Here is a 26,488-nt window from a genome sequence, read left to right as displayed (position 1 = left end):
AAATAAAATATTCTTAGCTTGCTATTGCACAAAATAGGCAATAGACCAGATTGGCCTCAGGCTACAATAGCTGAATCCTATAACCTACAGAGAGACCAAGAAATCCCAGATTATCATACAACAATTTTTTTCTCCCTGAAGACAGCTGACTATAAGTGCTATTTTCTGCAGAAGTCTCCAGCACTGGGCTACTGGAAAAAAACATAAATGCATACATGAACAAGTGTGTGTGTGTGTTTATGAATATGTATATATACAAATATTAATTTATCCCTCCTAAGTTTTATGTTTGGGGAATGTTTTATGATGCATATAATACCGGTATAATAGTCCATCTGTTATTTAAAAAAACAGTAAGAGTACCAGATCAAAAAGAGTGGAGGCAAGTTTACATGCTCCTTTTCAGAATCAGGACACATAACTATAATTAAAAAACAAACGATAACTTGAATCTAATTATTAGGAAATATCACACAAGTCCAAAGTGAGCTATATGTGGCCTGTACTCTTCAAACAGCAAAGTCACAAAAAGACCTAGTTCCAGATTTAAGAAGACTAAAGAGACAGCCCAATGTAACATGTGATCATGGATTTGGAGCCTAGACCAAAAAAAAGTTAAAAATTTTTTTAAAAGACCACCTTTAAATTGACTGCTTACCATAAAAGACATAAGTGGGATAACTGACTAAATTTAAATTTGAATAAGGTCTATAAATTAGATAACTGTATCCATGTTGATTTTCTGATGTTGATGATTATATTATGCTCATGCAAGAGAATGTCCTTGTTCTGAAGAAACACACCTTGAATACTTAAAAGTAAAGGAACATGAATCATGTCTGTAACTTACTCTCAAACTGTCCCAAAAAAAAAATGTGTATGTCAGACAGAGAAGGGGAGGGGGAAAGTGACATTTATTGATGTAGAGAGAAAAACAAAGTCAATATGTTCAACAATATTTGGAGAATCTGAGCAGAAGAGGATATAGAAATTCTTTGTATATTTTTGCAGCTTCTCTGGAGACCTGAACTTATTTCAAAGTGTAAACATTTAAGGACAAAGAATAAATAACAGCTACAAATTTTGTTAGAAGTCCTTTATACAGCAAGCAAGACCACTGGCTTTCTATGTGTTTCTGTTTTACAGAATAATGTAGGGTGATATTTGCCATTAGTACTGCAAATAAACTAATATCAAGATTGTGTCTAGTGTCACCAAAAGCCCTTAATTTCTGCCCCAACAAGATAATAAGTAGTCAAAACACTTTCCTCATCCCCATAACAATGGCCCCTGCAATGATCCCATCACAGAGAATCTCTCTGCCTTTGTCACTGCCAGGTGAGTCATACCTACTCTGCATTACAGGAGTAGACAAGAAGCAGACAGACATACCTGGGTGCAGAAACAACCTAGGTGACACTTGGTCCTACAAATGATAAGGAATAAACAAGAAGGGAAAGTGGTAGCCCACTATTTCCATATCAATGCTGATCAAAACATCCAAGTAGATCCTTTCCAGGAGGCACCCCCAAGACAGATGGGACATCCAGCCCAAAGGGATGTGTCAATGACCTCCTGGTCCCACTGCCTTTCCCATCCCTGTGCTTCTAGTTCACTAATTTTCACGACTGTACTGGTCTAATCACTGTGGCTAATTCCTTCCCCAGAAGCCAAAATCTCCAGAGTAGCAACATTTCAATACTGTGAGTATTGCAGATAAGACAACTTTAGAAACTGGTGGTATGAACGAAGAGAAGGAACAGTCAAGCTTATTTTCCCTTCAGTGACCTGTAGAGATCCAAGGCAGCAAGATCTAAAACCATCCCCAATAAGCCTGCGCTGAGAAGACGCTCACTGGTTGCCATATCATCTTCATACACCAGAGGCCAATCCCAAAACCCTTACATGAAAATGACCTGCTAATTGGGTCCCCAGTGCCTTCCATCATAAATAGATACTACAACTGGAAGTGTAATTAACAAGCTTCTGCTGCCAAGACAACCACTTTTTTTTTTTAAGTTTCCCGTTGAAGAACTTGTCCTTCTTGACCTAAGTTTCAAATCCTAGATATTTTGAGATGGAAAAGATCTACTCAATCAGAGGAATCTATCACCAAATGAAAGCAATTAAAGTAGCAATTAAATCAAAACCCATACTAGCAAAACAAGACAAAATATAAAAAGGAAACTTTAGCAAAAAAGCAAACCACATTAATAATTTTGTCTCAACTATCCAGAAGTTTTACTAAAAATGGATGTTATAACCCAACAGCTCAATCAGTGTCTCTTCATTTTCTTCTGTGACTACCAACTTGATGGTCCTAAGAGACACATAGCAGTATCTGGCATATACCAGGTCCCCGATAAATGACACAGGTTTAGGAGAAAAAAAGTTTCTTCGAGAATTTTCTTCCTTTGACCAAAAGAAAGCTTGAATCTTCGTCATTCATCTCCTAAGAATTAAGCTGTACGCTAAATGAAAGATGTTTTAATATTCACAATATTGTTACAGCCAAACCAGGTTCTTATGCCCACTGCTCCCCAACCCCCCCAAAAAAACTGAGTCAGCCATTACAATGGAAAGTTTAGTACTGCAAAGCAACTGAGCGAGGAGAGGGAGAAATCTCTCGAATCCGCCTTCCGGAAGATTAGGAGGATAAGATTTTTAGAGGGAATTTGTTAGGCAGAGGGACAAGGGCTTCTGACTGGCTAATGATGCTATGGGGTAGAAACTGTCTTCCTGCTGTAGAGTCAACTTCTGAGAGATAGTCTACCAGACAAAACTAACTTTCTGGTGTTCTGGCCTGGTTGCCTGGTTGCGGGTTGGAGTCCATCACAGTACAAAGTCAGAAAAAACTCTCAAATACCACTCTTAGGTTTTACCATAGATGTTATCCATGAGGCAAGTTCCATGACTGTCAGGCATATCCCCTGGTCCCTGAGCCATTAAGGAGACAGTCTAGGAGCGAGGTGGGGGAGAGGGGAAGCTGGGGGGGGGGCCATCCTTAGAGATTGAAGCCACTTTTGTCTTTCAATGGATTCTTGTCTCTTCAAGAAGTCTTATGTGAAGGGGCCTTGTTTGGCAACCTCCCCTCCTCCCCAAGGGTTGGAATGTGATGGTAACTTCCCTTTACTGGAGCGAAAGTAAACTTAGAAGCAATATTTTCATGACTCTCTAACCAAAGCTGCAGCATTTACCCTGTGACTTGATATTATATACATTTCCATATAGGCAGTTTCAATATGATTCTAATACTGTTTCTAAAATGCATCTACAACCAACCAAAAGGTTATTGACTCAATAAGTCACTAGTTATGACTAGTTGTTGAGGTTACAGATGATTTCTTTTTTTGCAAATCAGAGTCTCACTCTGCCACCCAGGCTGGAGTACAGTCACCCTATCACAGCCTCCACAGCCGTGATATGCTGGGCTCAAGCGATCCTTCCACCTCAGCCTTCTAAGTAGCTGAAACTACAGGTTCATGCCACCACACTCAGCTTATTTTTTTATTTATTATAGAGATAAGGTCTCACCAAGTTCCCAGGCTGGTCTGGAAACCCTGGACTCGGGCAATCCTCTCACCTTCCCCTCTCAAAGTGCTGGGATTACAGGCATGAGCCACCAATGATTATTTTCTCCATGTAACTTTATAAGTACATCTGCTTTCTACAATGAACATTTGTTGCACTTCAATAATCTGAAAAACATGGAGATTAAAATGGCATTCCCAGCCGGGCTTGGTGGCTCAGCCTGTAATCCCAGCACTATGGGAGGCTGCGGCGAAAGGACTGCCTAAGCCTGCAGGTTCAAGACCAGCCCAGGCAACTTGGCGAGATCTCATGTCCACAATAAATCCAAAATTAGCCAGACACGGTAGTGCATGCCTGTAGTTCCGGCTACTTGTAAGGCCGAGGTGAAAGGATCGCCGGAGCCCAGTAGGTCGATGCTGGGGTGGCTGTGAGTGTGCCACTACACTCCAACCTGGGCAACAGAGTGAGACTCCAACTCAAAAAAAAAAAAATGACATTCCCATTCAGACAAAGAGCAGTCTTCAAACTCCAACATGTATCAAGTCACCTGAGGAATCCTGTTAAGATACAAATTCTGATTCCATTCATCTGGGGTGGGGCCAAGATCCTGTATTTCTAACAATCTCCCACATGAGGGCTGGACAAAGTCAAAGGCGCTTTGATTACTAAGGACTTATAAAACACAAAAATAACTCACATGCCAACAACCCTAGTTTTCAAGAGATGATGATGGTAACAAGGCCTTAAATCAAAGCAGGGCAATATAAGCAAAGTGAATGAAAAATTCACAATGAAAAATTCATGCATTTTGGGTACTAGCCAGGAAAAGGGAAAAAAAAGAAACTTGAACTTTACTTGAAAGTACAGTGCTCTGTTGGAAGCACTTGTCTTTGTAGTTAAAAACAAATGAAATTGCTTCTTATTGATTTTAATTTAAGTTGGAACACTTGCTGTCCAATAATGCCAAAAAAGAAAACCATGAGTGGGGGACAAGATATGATAAGAGAGAAGAACTCTGGAAGTAATCAGATACTCTGCTGACCTCTAGTTTAAACAGTAGTTAAAACATGACAAAAAGGATTAGTGTGGACAAAATATGTGCCCAGACACACAGATTTGCATAAGCCCATTCTCCAAGGCCTCTTAACATTCTGAACTAACTCTATTATTATTATTATTATTATTATTATTAATTCAGTTCTAAATGTTGTTCAATTGTTTTACTCATTTCCTTACATATCCTTAGAATTTTAATTTATGAATAAAATCAAGAGAAGCAGTTAAGGCTAAGTGTTATCAGCATGTCACCTCAAGAAAGACTGTCCCTAGCACCAAAATAAAAATCCTCAGATTCCCAAAGATAAAAGGCTCAAAATGAATGAACTTGAAAAACCAAGCAGAAGAACTATTAAAGTACTATTTTTGGCAGGCAGGGGAGAAGGTTCCTGTCCTTCTCAACACATCTAGTTATCTATCCTTTTGTATATCTCCAGTTGATATTGGAGTCCTTTGATTGAAAACAACCCAAATCAACCCTTGGTTGGCACAGACAGAAAAAGAATGTATTGAAAGGATCTTGGACATCTCAAAGACTCCAATCAAGAGCCAAACAATCCAGCCTTAGAAAGGGCAAAGATCAAAATAGCTCTGAGGATTCAGGGAGCAAGAACTGAGAAAGATGCTGGTGTCTTTAATTCACTTGGCTCAAGCCAACAATTCCAGGGAGAAAAGGTGTTACCACCCTAGCCTGGGTTTTGCATCACCTTCAGACAGGGTTGGACACAGCCCCATGATCAGCAGATGATCCCATCAAGACCATGGAGGAGGGGTCAATACCCAAAGTATAGCAAAGGTGATACTGATATTAGCAAAACAAAGTTACAAGAGATGCTAAGCAGGCAAAAATAATTGCAGAACAATAAGAACAGGCATGTGCTTGTTAAGGACCAATGTGTTACTTATTATACCCTCACTGAATTCTTGCATCAACTCTATGAGATGGAGACCATCATCCCATCTTACATATGACAACACTGGGGACTAAGGACACAAAGCTAGTCCATGACAAAGCAAGGAGATAGTGCATAAGACAGACTGTGAAAAAGTCACTGAGCCTTTCCCCGTGCTACTGTACAGTCTCCATGGACAACAGAATCAAGTCCAAATGCCTCAGCCTGGCATTCGGGGGCTAGTCAATGCATCTACCATTGGCTCCTGTGCCTTTCAAATCTCTAGGGTCTATCTGTAACCAAACAGTCATCAATGGCTTTAAACCATGAGGAAGCATATAAGATACAAGGCATAGCCAGGCTCCGTGGCTCAGCCTGTAATCCCGTGACTTGGGAGGCTGAGGTGAGTGGATTGCCTGAGCCTGTGGGTTCGAGACCTGCCCAGGCAACTTGGCGAGACCTCATCTCTACAATAAAAAAAAAAAAAAAAATTAGCCAGGCATGGTAGCGCTCGCCTGTAGTTCCAGCTACTTGGAAGGCTGAGGCGGAAGGATCGCTGGAGCCCAACTGGTTGAGGCTGCGGTTGCAGGGAACGTGCCACTGCCCTCCAGGCTGGGCAACAGAGTGAGACTTCAACTCAAAAAAAAAAAAAAAAAAAGATACAAGGCAGATATGGTCAAAGTTCCAGAAATGCATGACTCTGCCCTAGGAATAAGCCCATTTACCACCTTAGGCTCATTGTTGCCTCTGTTCACTTCATTGTGTACACATCAAACACCAGCCAGGCTACTCCCAGGAGGATACCTTATTTCATGACTCTATGGCTTCCAAACACTTAAGTTCTTAATCAGTATTTCAGAATTGTATTATCTTCAGCTTTACACAATAATGCAAACAGTTTTAGGGACTTTTATCTTATTTTCCTAATTTACCAACTCTTTTAGAACCCCCGTAACACCAAGCAAAGTGCTAACACATGAAATTTCCACTAACAGTTGACTTTAATCCATTACTTTCCTTGCAATAATGTGCAAGAGGATACCCCTCATAGTTAAAAATTATAATGTTCCCCTGGACAACTTAGGCATTTATTTCTGTATCACAGTCTGGAAACAGGAAGTTCCAGAAGTTAACAGCATCACCCAACAGTGAGCCCGGTCATCCGTCCCTTCCCAGCACCCCGACAGATGCTGAGTGTTTGGTAAAGTATGTGAGTCCCACTCTTATCAAATACAAGCAGTCTCCCTGGGTTCAAATGATGCTACTTCCTGGTCGTGTCTGACAACTGGTATAAATCATTTAACCTTGCACTGTCTCCATTCTCTCCTAGAGAACAGCACTGACCTCAGTCATGCCAGGAAGACCAGAAAGAATATATTAGAAAGTCTTATCACTTTGGCTACACCTGATTGATACCCTCATGATTTTTTATCATTTATATATTATAACAATATGGATTTATTATATATTCAGCATTCCCAGCCAAAAAATAATAATAAAGGGTACAGCACCTGCCAAGATAAAGCAGTAACTATGGGTTCTCTCATTTACTCTTTGCCTCTGCTATAGTGTGCCCCTTATATTCTTGTGGTCACATGTAAGCACAAACCTCACATCACAGCAGACAAAAGGCCCCATGGCCGTGTGTAGCTTGAGCTCACAAATGAACCAAACAAAGACTTGGGGAACTAAGGGGGAAAAGAATGCCACGAAACCTTTCTGCTAAAACAAGGGCTTCAGTTGTGCGTGGAGAAAGACAACTGATTTGACCTTCCTCCTCACCCTGAGCTTTCACACTTGAGTCTGATTAGCTAGTGTCTGGAACTAATTAACAGGTGTAGCAAGACAGAGAGAAAAAAACAAACCTTGGCAACTTTCTCTTAGGGAATTAATGACTCTAGATTTACAACACCTCCTCTAGGCTAGAACTTACTGAGAGCACAGTGAGATGGGACTCATTATTCAAACAGTATTCACCTATTCAGCTTTTAGATGTAGCCACCACCGAGGAAAGTTTAAAATTCATCTCTGGGTACATGTTTGCTTCCTTAGCCAGAGATGGATGTAAAAAACATCACTGACAAAAACACCTGAGTGGACCAAGCCCCAAAGCTTTTGAAAAGTCAGAAGGCAAGAACACGTATCTGCTCTGCTCCAGGACTAAGATAGCAATGATTTTTCCCCATCAAAAGACATTACTTCTCTGTCACTGCTTGGAAACCTCCAGAAACCAGTACAAATCACACAGTACCCTGCTAACATCCCTCTACAGACAAAGGGTATAATTATACCCTGTTACCCAAGGTAACTTAAGAAGAGCTTCTGAAGGGCTTCTGCAGCCAAAAGAAAATAACTGTTAAAGTCCTTTTACTTGATTCTTGGACACAGGAATAAAACACACCCAGTAAGGTTTTTTTTCTTACTTTTATTAATACGTGCATCATTTATTAAGGTTAAAATGCATTCTCACATTTCAATAACCATAAATCAGAATATAGTTGACTCTTGGATGACTCAGGGGCTTGGGGCACTGACTCCTTGCACAGTCAAAAATCCAAACATAACTTCTGATTCTCCAAAAACTTAACTACTATTAGCCTTCTGTTGACTGGAAGACTTACCAATAACATAGTCAATTAACACAGAGACTAGTATCTACTATCAACATATATTGTATGTGTTCATGACATATCTTTTTTTTAGCTTTTTTATATTTCTAGACTACATGACTCATCTGTGGTTTTTTTAAAAAATCATCACAAATCTCCAAAAAATTTTCCAATGTAGTTATTGAAAAAAAAATCATGTATAAGTGGACCCACACAGCTTAAATCTGTATTGTTCAAGCACCAACTGTACATAAAGACTTGACCCCATTCCATGTATCCCTTCAGTGGCCAAGTGCCAAAGAGTTGAGACATCTGTCCAAGTTGGCCTTTGGTCCTTGCTCACCTGGCCTTTCCCCTTTTCAGAACTCATCTTTAAGTCCCCAGAATTCAATCCAGCAAGTGCAATTCACAAGCTGTGCAAAGACAGTTTATCCATGCATGAACAGAAGCACCATAAAAGTTGGTTTTGGAGTCAGAAACCTGGTCCCAACACTTTCAAAGGTCCCTGACACTGGCACATTTCTCAACCTAGCAAAACTTCTAATTGCACAACTGAGAAACACAAGGATAAATGACAAAGTATGTCCAACCCCTAATAAGATGTTATTTTATTTTACTGGCTCATGCTCATACTAGGTACTCAATAAATGGTTTACATTAGCCACATTGTACGAATGACAGCAGAATTTCAGGACACCCTTCCTCTCTCACACACACCCAACCTGCAAAACTGGCTGTTGAGAAAGATGTTCCTCCCTCAGGGATTACAGTAGAAAATATTATACAGGAGTACAACTCCCAGACCTAGTGAAGGGAGTGTCACTAGAGGCAGAGGCAGGTGACCACAGCACTTTCTAAAAAAGATTTACCTTCATAACTTGGCCAGAGTTCTGTGTAGACAGAAAAGTCTGAAGAACTAGTCTCCTTTAAGAGTCATTCTAGGCTGGGCCTGGTGGCTCAGCCTTTAATCCCAGCACTTTGGGAGGCTGAGGCAAGTGGATTGCCTGAGCCCATGGGTCCGAGACCAGCCTGGGCTACTTGGTGAGATCCTGTCTCTACAATAAATCAAAAATAAGCCAGGCATGGTAGCATGTGCCTGTAGCTCCAGTTACTTGGAAGGTTGAGGCAGAAGGATCACCAGAGCCCAGCAGGTCAATGCTGGGGTGGCTGTGAGTGTGCCACTGCACTCTAGCCTGGGTGACAGAGTGAGACTCCAACTCAAAAAAAAAAAAAAAAGTCACTCTGAAGTCTGGCTCTGCAAAAGAACATAACAAAGTCCTCAGAGAATTCCTTTTCTTTCCACTCCCAAAGAAGCCTACACAACTACCCTCAGAAGCCCTCCTCTGAGTTTCCAAGACAGGTTGTGGGTAGGGCCTGAGGACCCCCCAAGGTTCCCTCATCACCCTAACTTAAAGACTTCAACATCCTTGTTTATCCTTTGTAGAAGAACTTACCACTGAAACCCAGATTCTTATCAGCTACACCAAACAAAAGGCTTGTGTCCACCCTGCCAGACACTCCCTGGGAAGGAAGCATTCCCACTGGGAACCTGAGTCTGAGAAACAAACAGGGATGGGGTTTTCCCAGCTGTCCCTCTGCCTCCCTTCTCAGCATCAGCCACCCCTGCCCACATTCTTGGCCTTTGGACACACATGGACACAACAGGTCCAAGCTAAAAGCCCTCTGGGCACACCTACCAGAGCTCTCAAATACAAGTACGTCCTGTCTGTCCTTCACATTCTCCCCATTTTCCTTCCCAAATTAACTAGCAGGTTGGAGTGTACAGAATATTTACTCCATTGGCAAGAGTGACCCATTTTAACATTCTGTTGGAGAAAGGAACCCAGCATTCCAAGGGGGGGATTTGGGATCTCTCTAAACTATACAGATGCAGAGACCACCCCCCAATCCAACTGACCAAATAAATCCACAGCTGCATTAAAGCATGGATTGCCGGGCATGGTGGCTCATGCCTAATAATCCCAGCACTTTGGGAGGCTGAGGCAAGAGGACTGCCTGAGCCCACGGGTTTGTGACCAGCCTGGGCAACATGGCGAGACCTTGTCTCTACAATAAATCAAAAAAGCTAGCTGAACATGGTGGCACATGCCTGTAGTTCCAGCTTCTTGGAAGGCTGAAGCGGAAGGATTACCTGTGCCCAGCAGGTCGAGGCTGCAGTGGCCATGAGTGCACCATTGCACTCTAGCCTGGGTGACAGAGTAAGACTCTGACTCAAAAAAAAACCAAAACCACTGACCACAGGTAATATCCTGGAGTCCAGAGCCTGGAACTTATATGAGACTGGCTTTAATAAAATACCCAGGAAAGCAAATGCAAGGGCCCAGGATTCTAAAGCTTCCTGCGCCAGGCAGGGGGACACACAGGTCCAAGCTAGAAGAAATGCGATGTATTAGCACTTTGTCAAGGAGCTATGCGGGTCATGTGCAATCTCTGAAGGTCTCCGAGATCTCTTCTGCCTTTCAAATGGCTGAGCATGAACTCAATCAGTATGTTCAAAGTATTCCACGCTGTCCCTGGATTTCCTGGGCCAAAGAGGCAGTCTGTCTGCAACACCCAGGCCCCTCGATACATCACCAACAGGAACCAGGGCAGGCAGAAATCAATGTTAAGAACTCTCTTAAATGTCTACTCATGAGCCAGTAAACTAACAATGACAGCTATTCTTTTCAAGTGCTTACTAGACGTCATGCCTGTGCCAAATGCCCTACATGGCATACCTCATTTACTTCTCCAACAACCTCATAGAAAGAGGATTGTTACCCCATTTCACAGATGGGCCCACATGCACACAAAGCTAAATGGCCCTAGCGTGCTACCCTGATATACTTACAATATCCCAATGACAGCCTTCCAAAAGGCAGCCCTCTCCAACAAGGACAAGAGTTTCTCTTAGCCTCAAATTATGGAGAGAGAGAGAAGAAAGAGGAGGTAATCAGTGTCACACAGGGGACTAAGTCTGTGAGAGGCTCTTCTGGAAGGTGAGAAAAGGTTGGAAAGAACACTCCAGACCAGTTCTGTCTGACAAAAATCAATGCAAGTCATGAATGCAAGCCACAGGTGTAATTTAAAATTTTATGGTAGGCCAGGCTCATGCCTGTAATCCCAGTACTTTGGGATGCCAAGGCAGGATCATCTGAGCCCAGAAGGTCAAGGCTGTGGTGAGCTTTGATTATACCACTGCACTTCAGCCTGGGCACCAGAGTAAGATTCCCAACTCAAAAAACAAACAAAAAAATAATTATGGTAGTCACATGAAACAGCAAAAAGAAATAGGTGGCCAGGCGTGGTGGCTCACACCTGTAAACACAGCACTTTGGGAGACTGAGGCGAGAGAGCTGAGTCCAGGAGTTCAAGACCAACTTGGGCAACATGGTGAGACTTCACCTCTACGATAAATCAAAAAATGTAACTGGGCGTGATAGTGTATACTTGTAATTCCAGTTACTTAGAAGACTGAGGTGGAAGGATCACCTGAGCCTAGCAAGTCAAGGCTGCGGTATCCATGAGGGTGCCACTGCACTCCAGCCTAGGTCAATAGACCGGGCTCAAAAAAACAGAAAAAAAAAGACAACAGGTAATATTAATTTTTTAATAATATTTTCTTCTTAACTCAATCTATCTAAAATATTATCATTTCAACAGACAACGAAAAAAAATTTTTTGAGACAGGGTCTCACTCTGTTGCCAAGGCTGGAATGCAGTAATACAATCATAGTTCACTGTCACTTCCATCTCCCAGACTCAGGCGATCCTTCTGCCTCAGCCTCCCAAGTAGCTGGGACTACAGGTACACGCCACCACACCCAGTTAATTTATTCTCACTTTTATTTTTTGTAGAGCTGATCTCCAACTCCTGGACTCAAGTGATTCTCCCACCTTGGCCTCCCAAAGTGCTGGGATTACAGGCATGACCTACCAATGAAAAAAGTTAATGAGTTATTTTACATTCTTTTTTCATGTCTTTGAAATCTAGTGTGTATCTTACACTTAAAGCACATCTCATTTCAGACAAGCCACATTTCAAGTGTTCAGTAGCCATATGTGGCTAGTGGCTACCATATTGAACAGTGCAGTTCTACAGATGTTTTACAGTAAGCAAGCTGGGGTCCAACAACAAAAGTTATCTTTAGGAGGGAAAATGCATCCCCAGAAAACAAATACAGGATCACTTGATGTCATCCACGTACTTGGTATGCTACAAAACATCAAAAATTTATCTGATGTCAGATTCACAAAAGAGTTCCTTTCGCCTTTCATCCCTACTCTTCAATTTCCTTATCAAAAATAACACTGATCAGAGGACCACTCAAATTCTGAGAAACAAGCTACCATAAAGGTAGTAATGAATTTATTCAGAGTAAACACAAGACACTTTACCAGGTATAAACAACAGAGGAAAGGATCCATTAAGTCAGTCACAGTTTTAAAAACTGCTGTCACCAAGCCCATTCTTAACACTCACTTAAACAGCTAAGAATTCAGAAAAGTGTCGCTTTGGAATACAAACAGCCCTACAAGTGTCATAATCTGATGTAAAACCTCTGGGCTTTGAAGAAACGAAAAATAAGCAAGTAATTTTAGAACCCTAAACTCCATTAGTGGATCTCACCAATTAGAATATGATGTAACCACCATCAAGAGACTGGAATTTTTTCTTCCCTGAACAACAAATGTGAGTCAAATATAAGTTCAAATCAGTTTCATGGACAAGGAAACCTTGAAGATTGCCTATAAAGCATCATACCCATTTGCAAGGATATAGAAGCCATTTGTATGTGCTCCTCATTATACTATTTTTGAGGGTCAGTTAATCTGTCTTATTACAGCACAGAGATAGAACAAAAGTCCTCTCCCGGGCCAACTTTTGCAAAGGATTCTAAGATTTAGTTTATGCATTAGCAGCAAAGAGCTCTGTGATCAATTAGCAATGTCTGCCAATCCTCAATTTCTCTGTTAAAAAAAAAACTGCAAAATAATACACAGGGACAGAAAGAAGACATGTGCTGCTCACTTTCATAGAATGTCCCTGTTTGTATGCACCTGTTTGTGTGTCCCCCAGGTTAACACAGTTATAGAAAGCAAGGCATGTATATCCTACTCATGCTGATAACTTTAGTAGTGAGAATACCGAGAGTAGCTATAAACCTGTTCCTTCAAGCTGGGGGATATATAGGGCAAGTTAAACCCTAAAAGCTTTCTTTCCTAAATCTGTCAATAAACAAATGTTCCCATGTAGCCACGTGACCCTTAAATTCATCTACCACCTGCTCTGCTAGCAGGAAAGGAAGCAGAACAGTAGCCAGGAAGTCAGTTCAAATTCTGGTCCTGCCACTCCATTAGCTGTGGGCTGTCTGCTCTCCCTGAGCTCCAGCTCTCCCACCTCTTCACAGGGTTGCATGGCACTCAGTGAGGACATATTTGTGCACATTTTCATTTCATAAATCTGGAGCAATGGCTTTTAAAACCAGGTACCACCGGGCACGGTGATTCAAGCCTGTAATTCCAGCACTTTGGGAGGCAGAAGAGAGAGGATTGACTGAGCCCACAGGTTCGAGATCAGCCCAGGCAACTTGGCGTCTCTACAATAAATCCAAAAATGAGCCGGGCGTGGTAGTGTGCGCCTATAGTTCCGGTTTCTTGGAAGGCTGAGGCGGAAGGATCTCTGGAGCCCAGCAGGTCAAGGCTGTGGTGGCCACGAGCATGCCCCTGGGCAACAGAGTGAGACTTCAACTAAAAAAAAAAGTCACAGGCAACTGAGTTTTTCTTTTAAAAATCACACCCTAAAACATGTTCAGAAGGAACTCTCATGCCAGAGTTGCCCACTGCTATGGTTTGAGTTTGTCCCCAGCAAAACTCATGCTGAAATTTGGACCCCAATATGGCAGTGTTAGGAAGTGGGGCCTAGTGGGAGTTGTCTGGATCATGGAGGTGGATCCCTCTTGAATAGCTTGGTGCCATTCTTGAGATGGTATCTGAGTTCTTAAGACTAGGTTAGTTCTCATGGAAATAAAGTAGTTCCCTCAAGAGCAGATACTCCTTACATCTTTCCTTTCTTTGCATGTGTCCACTTCCCCCTTTGACCTTCTCTGCCATGCTATGAGGCAGCACAGAAGCCCTCTCCAGAACTTGCCCTTGAACTTCCCAGTCTGAAGAACTATGAGCTAAATAAACTTATTTTCTTTATAAAAACTACCCAGTCTCAGGTATTCCATTCTAGCAACACAAAATGGACTAAGACACCCACCCTCTATCATATGAAATAATTTCAGCAGCTTCTGCTCAAATTGGCCAATTGAAAAAATAAGGGGCCAATACCTAAAACTGTCAAGAGATTTTCTGCACCTTCCATTCATGGCCTTTACACACACGTAAGTAAAATAAAATGACTAGTTTTAGAAGAGAAAACAACTGGTTGGAAGAGGGATAAAATAGGGTAAGCATCAACTAGCAATGTGTTCTCGAAAACTCAGCTTCTGCCTAAGCACAGCTGGAATCACATGATGTCCAGCCAACCTATGTCTAATTAAGGACAGGGTGATCAACAAATACTTGTTATCCAAGCAAAATTGGTCAGTTCAGGCATGCCCTTTTCCTAGGCCCACCTATCCAAAGTCATTACTTAGCAACAAGTAAACATTCATCTCCATGCTCCACCGTCAGCTGAGGCAAGTTCTGCTGCCCTCTGCATACCCCATGTACTGTTTCTGGAACAACTAAGAGAAACGAGAATGCCTACTTCTGGACCAATCCCAAATGCCAAGGCCACTCCGACACAATGAGCAGCAGATTTACAGAATTTAGCCTGTTATTCCACAAGAGAGAAAGAAAAAAAAAAAAGATTTGCTACCATTGCGACCATTAAAATATAACCCTGCTGTCCCACAGACATTTGTCCTCTAATTAGAACAGAATCTTATTTTCAGCAATAGATGCCTTAGTGGTCAGTAACAGAAGGTACTAATTTAGCTTTTCCCTTCTTAAAGATAAACTTTAACCATCATGAGAACATAAACACTCAGAATTCTCTTAAGGAAGACATTAACCTTAAATAGCATATCTCTTAAGGAGACACAATATACAAATCTGAGGTTTCTGGAAACTATACACGAAGACATCAATGTCTTGTAAAATGTTCTGTAATCATTTTGATGAGCATTATCTATTCATTCTGTCGGTCCTCAAATATAACTACTGCCACCTAGACACTGAAGATAGAGCAGACAGGAGAAGGAATGTGGTCTTGCCCTCAAATAATTTAGTCTAATTTGCCTCCAAATCATATATGGGGAATTCATGTACATGTACTGAATATTATAGGGACTGCTTAATGAAAATGTACTGAAATTAGGGCGAATTAGTCAATCCCGCAAATCTTCCATCTGTAATAGTCAAAGGCTAACCACTCTAGTCAATACAAAAAAGTTAAGATAAGCCATAGTTCTATCATTTATTAGAAACCTATGTGCAAAAATTAAGGGGAAAAGGACATTATGCAAAAAAATTAAATAGCGAGAGACCCTCAGATAGGGCATCCCCCAATATTACTTAGATCCTACTATACTGTTTACTGGTCTTCCTCTTTGGTCCTCCACGTGAACCCCCTTCTTGAGACATTTGGTCACCAAAAACTGACCGAGGGAGCCAGTTTTTAAATCAAATGAGAGATTTATCAAAACACAATTTGATTTTAATGGAACAAGCTAATAAAAAGGTAGGTTACCAACAGAAGTCAACACACTACTGTGAAATATCCAAGATGCAGGCCATTTGTAGGGCCAAAAAAGGACACAGCTTTGGCTTCACAGGCCAGACGAATAGGAATGAAGTTACATCATCAGCCACATGCTCACACTAGTGAGTACATGCGCTCATGCAAACACACACACTTACACACAACCAATCCAGGCAGTACAAAGCCCCAAACTTCCCACAAAAAAATGTTTCTCAGATATAAATCATCTATACTCGGGTGACAAATATCTCCAGGGACCCACTGAATATTGTAAATAACCACAACGGACCAGGTGTGTGTGCCATCCCAAGGGACATCCACTACTTAATCCAAGGTTACTGTTGTTGCCAAGAAAGAGCATAGGCCTTAGGCTGTTATACCTTCCTATTTTTTAAGAATAGCCGGGCTTGGTGGCTCAGCCTGTAATCCCAGCACTTTGGGAGGCTGAGGTAAGTGGATTGCCTGAGCCCGCGGGTTCGAGACCCGCCTGGGCAACTTGGTAAGACCTCATCTCTACACTAAAATGAAAAAATAAGCCGGGCTCGGTGGCTCAGCCTGTAATCCCAGCACTTTGGGAGGCAGAGGTGAGTGGATTCCCTGAGCCCGCGCGTTCGAGACCCGCCTAGGCAACTTGGCAAGACCTCATCTTTACAATAAATCAAAAAAAAATTAGCCGGGCATGGTAGCACGCACCTGCAGTTCCAGCTACTTGGAAGGCTGAGGCAGAAGGATCACCAGAGCCCAGCAGGTCGAGGCTGCAGTGGCCAAGAGCAGGCACTGCACTCCAGTCTGGGCAACAGAGTGAGACTCCAACTCAAAAAAATAAATTAATTAATTAATTAAATAAAATAAAAAAATAGCCGGGCATGGTAGCGCCACCTGTAGTTCCAGCTACTTGGAAGGCTGAAGCAGAAGGATCGCCGAAGCCCAGCAGGTCAAGGCTGCGGTGGCCAGCAGCATACCACTGCACTCCAGTCTGGGCGACAGAGTGAGACTCCAACTCAAAAAAAAAAAAAAGAATAACCCATACTTTTCTGAGAAGCTCTCATGAGGGCAGGCGCTTCTATCTCTTTTGATCACCACTGTCTCCCTGTGCCTAGGATAGTGCCTGGCACACTGCAGACACTCAGAAAATACTTGGTAGTGGCATGAATGTGAAATGACCTATTTTTAATGGATTCCTACTATTTAATCAATTTTAACTCAGTTTTTTCTTTTAAACACAGTATGGCCAAATAGAGCATCTGCTGGTCAGATGCCCTCTGCAGAACTCCAAATGACCCAAATGGTTGTCCCTTCTCCATTTCTCTTTTCCAGACACAAGATCCAGAACTAGCTTTGTGTTCTCATTTCATTTTCAGTTTTAAAACAGAGTTTATTAGCAAGGAGAGGGAAAGAGGAGGATTCGTGCCAGAAAGACCTGACATGGATCGTGTTCTCATTTTAGACAGACTCTTGTCCCCATCACCCCAATCATAAATCACATTTGATAGTTCTAAAGACTATATACATTAGTTTTAAAGGCCATACGTAATTTTGCTGGCATGAGCAAACCTCTAGGAGAAATAAGGTATAATGTTTAAAAGACAAAAAAAAAGTTTATAGTCATTCCAATAACCAAGTTCCACGCACCACTTTGCTACTCCCTGTGGATATTCTGTAGTAAGGTTAGCAAGATAATGGAAGGGTTCTTAGTGCCTTAGGAAGCTGTCTCGCAGGAAAAAGTTAACAAGAAGTGCACCCCACAAACTGCAATATGTACCGGGCATTCGACATGCATATTGTAAAAAGGCCACAACACTACTGATCTTACCAGCCTGAATTCAACAATCTCTTATATGAACCTATGAGTTATACTGAAAAAAAAATTCCTTAAATCCCAGGGAAAATTATAAAGCCATTTAGCTAAGGGTGAGGAACGCAATCCAAAAGAAATTGAGGAGCTTGCCCAAGATCCCACAGCTGATTTGGTGACACCCATGGCTAGTTCTAAACTCCACAGGAAAAATCCAGAACCCAAGCCATCTCTTGCCAAGCACAACTCTCTCAGAACTTTTCCTGAAGTTATGATTCAGAGTCTGCAGCCCACACTTAGATGATATATATGGAATAGAAAAAATACCACATTATTATAAAGTAACTGTATTCAAAGCCCCCAACAAAAATTCTTAAATTTCAAACCAAATCAATATAGGCTATTTCAAAAAGGAGTCCAAAAAAACTCACCACCAACAAACTCAGACTCTATCCACAGTTGTTATCAGCTTATTCAGAAGCTAAAGTAATTTGCTGAAAGGTCATCTCTTCAGTGTACCCAAATAAAATCCTATACTAATTGCATTACTTCCTTATTTAATTGTAGCAAATACAGGAAGACACTTTTATTCCATCCAGTGTGTATGGTACTCACTTATACGAGAAAAGTAATAGCATAAAATATGTAAAGCTGGGTCTGTCTTTTAATTGACCCTGCGCAATTAGAAAAAACAGCTTCCAAACGGTCTTCAAATCGCAATTGGTCTGAAATTTAAAATAATCCTGAGAAATGATTAGAGAAACATATTACAACCACCCCCACTTACTATACCCCAGTGACCTTGGACAAGTGACAATCTTCTTCAGCTTTAGTTTCCTTATTCTAAAGTAGAAATAATGATGGTTTCATATTCCTGAGAGGTTTAAAAGCACAGAAAATGCTCAGGCCCAGGGCCTAGATCACAAGTGATTGGTGAACGTCAGCTATTATAACCACCGTTTTCATTTTAGAGATTGAAAAGCTGAGGCCCATTTGTCCAAGGTAACTGCTGCAATGGACCAACAATTTCAACCCAGGCCTCTGAGGTCTTGGTGCATCTGGAACCCCCAGATTCCCAGCACCACCCAACCCCACCTCCACAAGATGTTGAGTAATCCGTCCAAGACTGCCTGGCAACCCAGTGACAGAGCTAAGACGAAATCTGGCTCAGCCTCTACACTCACTAGATAGAAAATCTCCAGAAAAAGTGTTTTGTTTTGTTTTTTTTTAAATGACAGAGCTCATTTATAAATAACCATTGCTTTGTAAATAAATCCTCTTGACAATTCTTTAAAAGTTTTAAAGATAATCTTAAGAAGTTAATAATATTTCCTTACTAATCTGAATCTGAACTTTTTTTTTTTCTTTCCAGAGACAGGGTGTCATTCTGTTGCCCAGGCTAGAGTACACTGGCATGATCACAGCTCACTGCAGCCTTGGATTCCTGGGCTCAAGTGATCCCCCTACCTCATCGTCCCAGTAGCTGGGACTATAGGCACGTGCCACCACACCTGACTAATCTGAACTATGCTTTCATGCTTGCTAAATTACTTATGGTTGTGCCCCCCATTCAAATATTTAAGTGCACTGCAGGATTTATGAGGCAGCAATGATATGAGTACTCAGATACCACTGAGATTCATACTATAGCGGGTATGAATTCCTCAAAAGTATACCCACTGCATTATAAAACACCCTGCTTCACTCACTTAGAAAGATAGTATCACAGACCCAAAAATAAGACCAGTTGTCCTATTTTCTTACATGGAAGTGTTACATATTCCATGAACTATGCTTTCATTTCTTCTTTTTTAGTTGCTAGATTTCAGCAGCCAACTGTGTCACTTTGCTACTCTCCAAAAATAGCTAAACAGAGTAGTTTAAAATCACATTTTGTTTGGCCAGAAAACCATCATGCTGATTTCAGTCTGCAAAAAAATGAGCAGAGGGCAGGAGGTGTACAAGGGTGTAATGCCTCTCTCTCGGGCATGTGGTTCTCTCTGGGATGCTCTGTAAGTCTGAATCCACAAAAATACGGACACAGGGACATGGGTGTGTTCAAGCGTCACCCAAGTAAAAATAAAAGCACTCAACTACTGTTTGCTTCCCATTAGTGGCAACCAAATTAAAACACAGAAATGACAGTCACAGAGTAATCCCATTTCACTTCATTCCCACACAGTCCACAAGGCCTGAGAAATTAACATCTCAGGGTACAGGACCTAGTAACTCTCAACACAGGAATTTGGAAGATTCATAAGGCACATTTCAAGCCTGCAGAAAGCATTTTTCTCAATTTAAGCTGAGAAAGCAGAGACCTCCTTTGCAATGTGGACAAGGAGGTATCTCAGACTTCATGGTGACTTTCTCATCTCTTTAAACCTCAAAATGTAACCACATTAGTAACCTTACATGGGATGTCCTCGGGCCCACTCTCATTCTCACTCTCACTTCCCCTCAACAGCAAAGGCAGGTGCAAAACCTATCAGACGTGTTAATACAAGTGTTTATCATACATGTTTATATAAAAATTTTAAAAGTTGTTTATACATACAGTTGTGCTTTTCGGTTTCATTTTCTTCTTTCCAAACACTCCTATCCAAATCTCTTAAATAGACATAAAATAAAAATGGTTTAATTTACTGAGCACTTAACTATTTACCATGCACAATGCTAAGTCCCTATGTGCATTCTCATTCAAACCTCACAAAGATCTTATGAGTCAGGTTTCTATCAGTACCCCATTTCACAGACAAAAGGAAAGAAAAATGAGATACAGGAGTAGCTTGTCTAAGGCAGCACAGCTAGTAATGTCAGGGGCAGGCTGGCTCCAGAGGCCATATTTCTACCTACTTTGCTGTATTCTACAAAACTCTCAACAGTCACCTAGTTTAGGGTGGAAAAAATAGCATTAACAAGTTCTAGGCTCCTAAAAAATTTCTTCTTGCTATGTGCTGACAAAACAGTACAGTGATTCTCATCAACTAGTTGACAGATATCAAAGATCTCATTCTAAGTGTAAGGTGCCTCCTACTCTACCCACCCCAAGTACAACATAAAACACCACCCAACTCAGTAAGGGGAGCTTCCAAAAGAGAACCAGGCACACACACAACCCTCCTCTGCTGTCATTCCTTCATCCAGCACTAAAGGGGTTTTTTCTTCTTTGTTTTCTCTGAAGTCGGAGTCTCACTCTGTCACCCAGGCTGAAGTGCAGTGGCACACACTGCTGGGGAAGCAGCCAGAACTACAGGCATGCTACCACGCCCGGCTAATTTTTGATTTATTGTAGAGACGAGGTTTGACCAAGCTGCCCGGGCTGGTCTTGAACCTGCGAGCTCAGGCAATCTACTCACCTTGGTCTCCCAAAGTGCTGGGATTACAGGCTGAGCCACTGAGCCCAGCCTAAAGGGCTTTAAAAAAAATTTTTTTTTTTGGAGTCAGAGTCTCACTCTGTCACGTAGGCAGCAGTGTCGTGACACGCTCACAGCTACCACAGCCTCAACCTGCGGGGTTCAGGTGATCCTTCTGCCTCAGCCTTCCAAGTAGCTGGAACCATAGGCATGCACCACCATGCCTGGCTAATTTTTTTATTTATCATAGAGATGAGATTTCACCAAGTTGCCCAAGCTGGTACTGAACCCCTGGGCTCAGGCAATCCACACATCTCCCCTTCCCAAAGTGCTGTGATTATAGGCGTGAGTTACCATACCCAGCCCAAAACCAAATTTTTTTTTTTTTTTTTTGAGTTGGAGTCTCACTCTGTCGCCCAGACTGGAGTGCAGTGGCCGCTCCCAGCCACCGCAGCCTCGACCTGCTGGGCTCCGGCAATCCTTCCGCCTCAGCCTTCCGAGTAGCCGGAATTACAGGCATGTGCTACTACGCCCGGCTGATTTTTTGATTTATTGTAGAGATGAGGTCTCGCTACCCAGGCGGATCTCGAACCCACGGGCTCAGGCAATCCACTCACCTCAGCCTCCCAAAGGTGCCAGGATTACAGGCTGAGCCACCAAGCCCGGCCCAAATTTTTTTAATAGTCTAATCAAGTGCTGCAGTCATAGAAACCTTGAGCCCAGCAAGCCATCTCACATAGATGATACTTTTGTCAAAACGTCATACCAGTTTAAATGGCCCCTCCAATTATAGGTGTCCCTATAGGAAGAGACAATTACTCCAGGAGCCCTCTAGCTACTTAAAGCAATCTTGCACAGTCATTGCTTATAAACCTAACAATCCTTTCCATATTAAGTAAACCAAAAATATATTTTATACATCTCAATCATCACAGACTTTTCTGAAAGTGAAATTCACCTACATTACTTTAAGATTTTGTTTTTAAGACAACATTAACAATTCTATGGTCTTAGAAATATGACAGAGAAGAATGGTAGGAAAAAGCAGGGGAAACAGCAGGTAGGAAAAAGTACATCCAGGTTTTTGAAACACATTTATCCTTTTTGGAGTGATCTTACTGGTTACAACTCCACATAAACAAAATACCAAAAATAAGTCAAAGTAAACTCCATGTCAGATAACTATTTTTTACAGATGTAGATTTCATCTTCTAAATGCATAGGACACTGCCATAGCCTGAGTTTGTTTCTTTGCAAGCAAAGACGGTTGTTCCCATTTCTCAGACTGGGAAGTGGAGGTCTTTGATCTTTTTAATCATCTGGGACACATTCAGTGACTATTACCAAATTTGACAAGAAGCCCTCACAGCCTACTAGAAGCAGACTCTTCTCAGAAGAACACTTTTCACTTTCCTGAGCCCCTCCCTCCACCTCATCAGTGGCTACTAACTTTACCTAGATCAAGCTCAGATGGAAAATTAAAAGTGGAAGCAGGGTACTCTTCCTTGGCTTCCATTATATTATTAGATCTGCAGGGCTTTTATTCTCTACACAGATACAGCCAAAAACACGGTTTCAATGACTACCATCCATCATGTGATAGTGATCAATCTGTAACCAAAGTGTACCAACGTCTTACTTGAGGGCATCAAGTGCTTTTGAGGGAACTTCATGATGCCCTAATTTTTTTCTATAAGCTCTGCGTTATGAAATGTGACCACATGAAAGATGTGCCCCAGAATGGCAGTGTTAATCATGATGTTTTTTAGTCTCCCAATTCAGAATGCACACCCACATTGTAATCTTCATCCTGCTTAGAAAGAACATTTCACTGTCCCATATGCTGAATAGAAATCCACATTTAAAAACAAAATGGCAACAACAACAACAAGACAACACTTTCCTGTAAAAGGCAAGTGTTAAAGCAGTAACCTACCAGCAATGCTTAACTTGCTTTCTTCATCTAGATAAAGCTAATTTAAGTGCCCAGACTGTCTCTTTAGTTAAGAAGTTTCCAAGAAAGCCGGGCTCGGTGGCTCAGCCTGTAATGCCGCACCTTTGGGAGGCTGAGGTGAGTGGACTGCCGGGTTTGAGACCCGCCTGGGCAACTTGGCGAGACCTCATCTCTACAATAAATCAAAAAATGAGCCGGGTGTGGTAGCGCGCGCCTGTAGTTCCAGCTACTTGGAAGGCTGAGGCGGAAGGATCGCCGGAGCTCGGCAGGTCGGTGGCCAGGAGTGGCCACTGCACTCCAGTCTGGGTGAGAGTGAGACTCCAACTAAAAAAAAAAAAAAAAAGAAAAGAAGTTTCCAAGAAAAAGCAGGGAGGTAAAGGCGTAGGAGGAGTTCCCTCTAATAACTGCTCCAGGGCATTTTAAATGGTCTTACAGAAATGGCAAGAAAGTTCCTTTCAATTGGTGCATGGGTATAGCCAATTATACTATGTTAACTCAGGAGATTTTCAGAACAGACAGATGAATCTGAAAGGGTTTTATTGTTGTTGTTTTGCTGCATTAAGTCATCAGTATTCCCTGGATCACTTCAAGTAAACAACAACATAATCTTTTATTCAATGAAAACAGGCCCATAATTAAGGGGATGATCAAAGCTTCACTATGGGATAGTCCCTTGTCTCAAGTCAGTCAACCTTTCCTATATTTCTTCCTCCAGCGACAGCAGCCTCCCCTGTTTCCAAAAGGTCCTGTTTATGCCTATTTGTATGAATGTTCTAACTTCATCAGTCCTGCCATGTGAACACTTTAGAAGGAAACATCAAAGAGTTTATTCCATAATTGTGTCAAAGGCACCCAGTTTAGAAACTAGACAAAAATTCTTCATTTTTAAATAAGACACTTGGGAGGTGGGGACTGCATGATCTCTCAACCCATTCCTAAGAATAAGATTGCTGATGTCCTAATATGGCTTTTGCCTTTTCCCATCAGAACTAAAGCCTGCACATGCAAATACAAGAGACAGCTCAAAGGGAGATTCAGGATTCACCCAACATCAATTAAGGACCCTCCAATCCTGACACAACCAAGATACAAAGCTGAGCTGAAGGGTTTCCAACGGCAGCCTCCTAGATGTAACGCAATTAACCGTACCAAACATCAAAACCAAAGAGAAGAGTTTCACTCTGAGGGCCAAAAGAGAGAAGAAATCAATTTAAAAAAAAAAAAAATCTGCTGAATAGCTAGAGAATGTAAAATAGATAAAAGGTTAACCCTCTCAAGCAACATTTCATATTGTGTCAGAGGCAATTAAATTCCCAATGATTAGCGATGTATATACTAAAGTTTAAGTGAACTAAGCGCAGGATTTGTTTCAAAATGCTGGGGGAAAATAGATGAGAAGATTAAGTTGATAATTGTGGAAGCTGGGGGGGGGGGTTATTCAGGGGTCCATCATATGTTTCTACTTTTGAACATGTTCCCATAGTAATTTTTAAAAAGATGTTGAACGTGATATGCCCAGTACCATGTTTGGTAACACGTCCGCTCTACACTTGGAAAGCATCTCTTGAAGCACTAACCCTGACATGGATCCCACACCTGTCATGCTGCTGTTGAAAGACTAAAAGCCACTGTTTCCGATCTGCTGGGAAAAGACTCGTGCCAGGGCTGGGCTACCAAAACCCTCCCCAAACTACAGCTACCCGGTATCCCGAACGGGAGCTGAGAACTCAAACGCAACTGAAAAAGTTGCTGCGATTCTGAGAGGAAACAGACAAAATAAGTAACAAGAAATTGTGGCTAAGATCCACAGGGAAGACCCTAGCCAAAACCAAAAGCATTTTTATTCCTCATGTCAAACGGATAAACGCTTAGGAGGTTATGGCTGGCAAGAAGTGGGGGACCCAAAGCGAACCCCCCAGCGAGTTTCCAGAAATCCAGGGACAGCACCGCCGAGCCGAGGCCGCCCTGTCGCCAAGGCGCGTCCGCAGCCCCCGCGCCTCGGAACCCGGGCACGCACGCCCCATCCCCGCGGCGTGGAGGTGGCCGAGGCCGACCGGCGGAGATGGCAGGAGCCCGACAAGTGGCTCGGGGGCGCCCCCTGAGGTTCAGCGGCGTCGTGGCACCCTCGGAAAACGGAAAGCCAGCGTCTCCCACGGCTGATATTTTAACTTAACCTGGCTCTAAAGGCGGCTGCACTTTCCCAAACCAAACCCTCTCTTCGCCTGGGCCTCCCACCACGGCCCCTTCCCAGGTTGACACCCCTCGGCTCCTGGACGAGGAAAAGGGCTATTTACCTCGCAGCGGGGGCACGAAAAGAAAATGAGAAGACGAAAATGGACCAAGGCCCACGAAGGCAGGATCCCTGGCAAGTCCCAGCTTGGATTGCAAGCTGCCTCAAACACCAGGGAAAAGAAAACCGCGGTCGGCCCACTGACTGCATCCCTGAGCGTAAGAATGCCAGAAGCGGAATTGGAAATGCCTCCTATCTCGCAAGGCTGCCCTCCGCGGCCTTCACTGACCCTCTGAAAGCGCAGCCCTCACTCACAAAAAGCTCAACCCCTGTGTGCACCTGCGCCCACTCGGCCAGCAAGTCCGTGGCAAAGAAGGGGGGAATTATTAATACGAATACTGAGCTTTGGGCTTCAAGCGAAAGAGGGCGATGTCCTCACCCGTAGAGGCAGGCCCCCTGTGAGCAACCCCAGGCCTCAGGGTGAGCGTGGACGCACGTCCTCTCTTGGCCTCTGAGCTAAGTGTCTGGGCTGTGGCAGGAGCTCCGTGCGGCTCCGCGGGCAGGAGGATGCGCAGAGAGAAAAAGGGGTGCAGAAGAAAAGACGGCGCTTGGCCTCGCTGCCCCTCGAGGCCACCCCCGAACCCGCAGAGGGGGCACTCCCCACCCCCCGAGCGGGTCCCCGAGGGCAGCGAGGGCGCCCGCGCCCTGCTTCGGGGCGCATAACGGGGTTGGGGGACCCGCTGCACCAAAACCGGGCGCTCTGGTCGCCCGGGGACAGGCGGCTGCAACCAGGCAGAGCCGAAACCTCGGAGCACGCTGGTCTTTTTCTTTATTCAGAGAACCACCACCTCCGGGTATCCAGGAGCTGGTGAACGAAACGGCAGGAAAACGGGGGATTCTCTGTCCTTAGGAGGACGAGGGATGAAAAGCGAATCGGCCCCTCTCCCCCACCCCTTCCCCGGGCTAGGGCAGAGGACCCGGCCTCCACCCCCAGGGAGGGAGCGGGACCGCTTCGCGCTCAGGGCTGCAGCCTGTGGGGGCTGCCAAACGAGAGACGGGGGCAGCCGGCCTCTGCCCTCCCCTCGGGGTGAAAAGAGGGGAGCCTGCCGACTGAAGGCTGGAAGTGGAGGCTCGCGGAGGCGCACACCGTTACGTGCGGTGATTGATTCTTGTCACCAGTGGCCAATATCGCTCCTGCCTTAACCTGACCAGAAAGGAGCGGGTCTGGGTCTGCCAGCCGCGAACAGCCTGTAAAAGGGCAAAGATGAAGACAGGCAGGGCGCGCGAAAAAAAAAAATCCACTCCGGTGCGAAT

General features: G+C 43.2%; 1 protein-coding gene across 1 annotated transcript in view; it reads right to left on the bottom strand.

Annotated features, from left to right (window-relative positions):
* LOC103264935 (receptor-type tyrosine-protein phosphatase gamma-like) overlaps positions 1 to 26,488 on the bottom strand; it is a 713,831-nt gene that overhangs the window by 686,509 nt on the left and 834 nt on the right.

The sequence above is a fragment of the Carlito syrichta genome, unplaced genomic scaffold (assembly GCF_000164805.1).
Source record: "Carlito syrichta isolate Samal-C Ts95f unplaced genomic scaffold, Tarsius_syrichta-2.0.1 Scaffold305773, whole genome shotgun sequence".
NCBI classification, from domain to species: Eukaryota; Metazoa; Chordata; class Mammalia; order Primates; family Tarsiidae; genus Carlito; species Carlito syrichta.
This window is presented reverse-complemented; position numbering and strand designations above follow the sequence as displayed.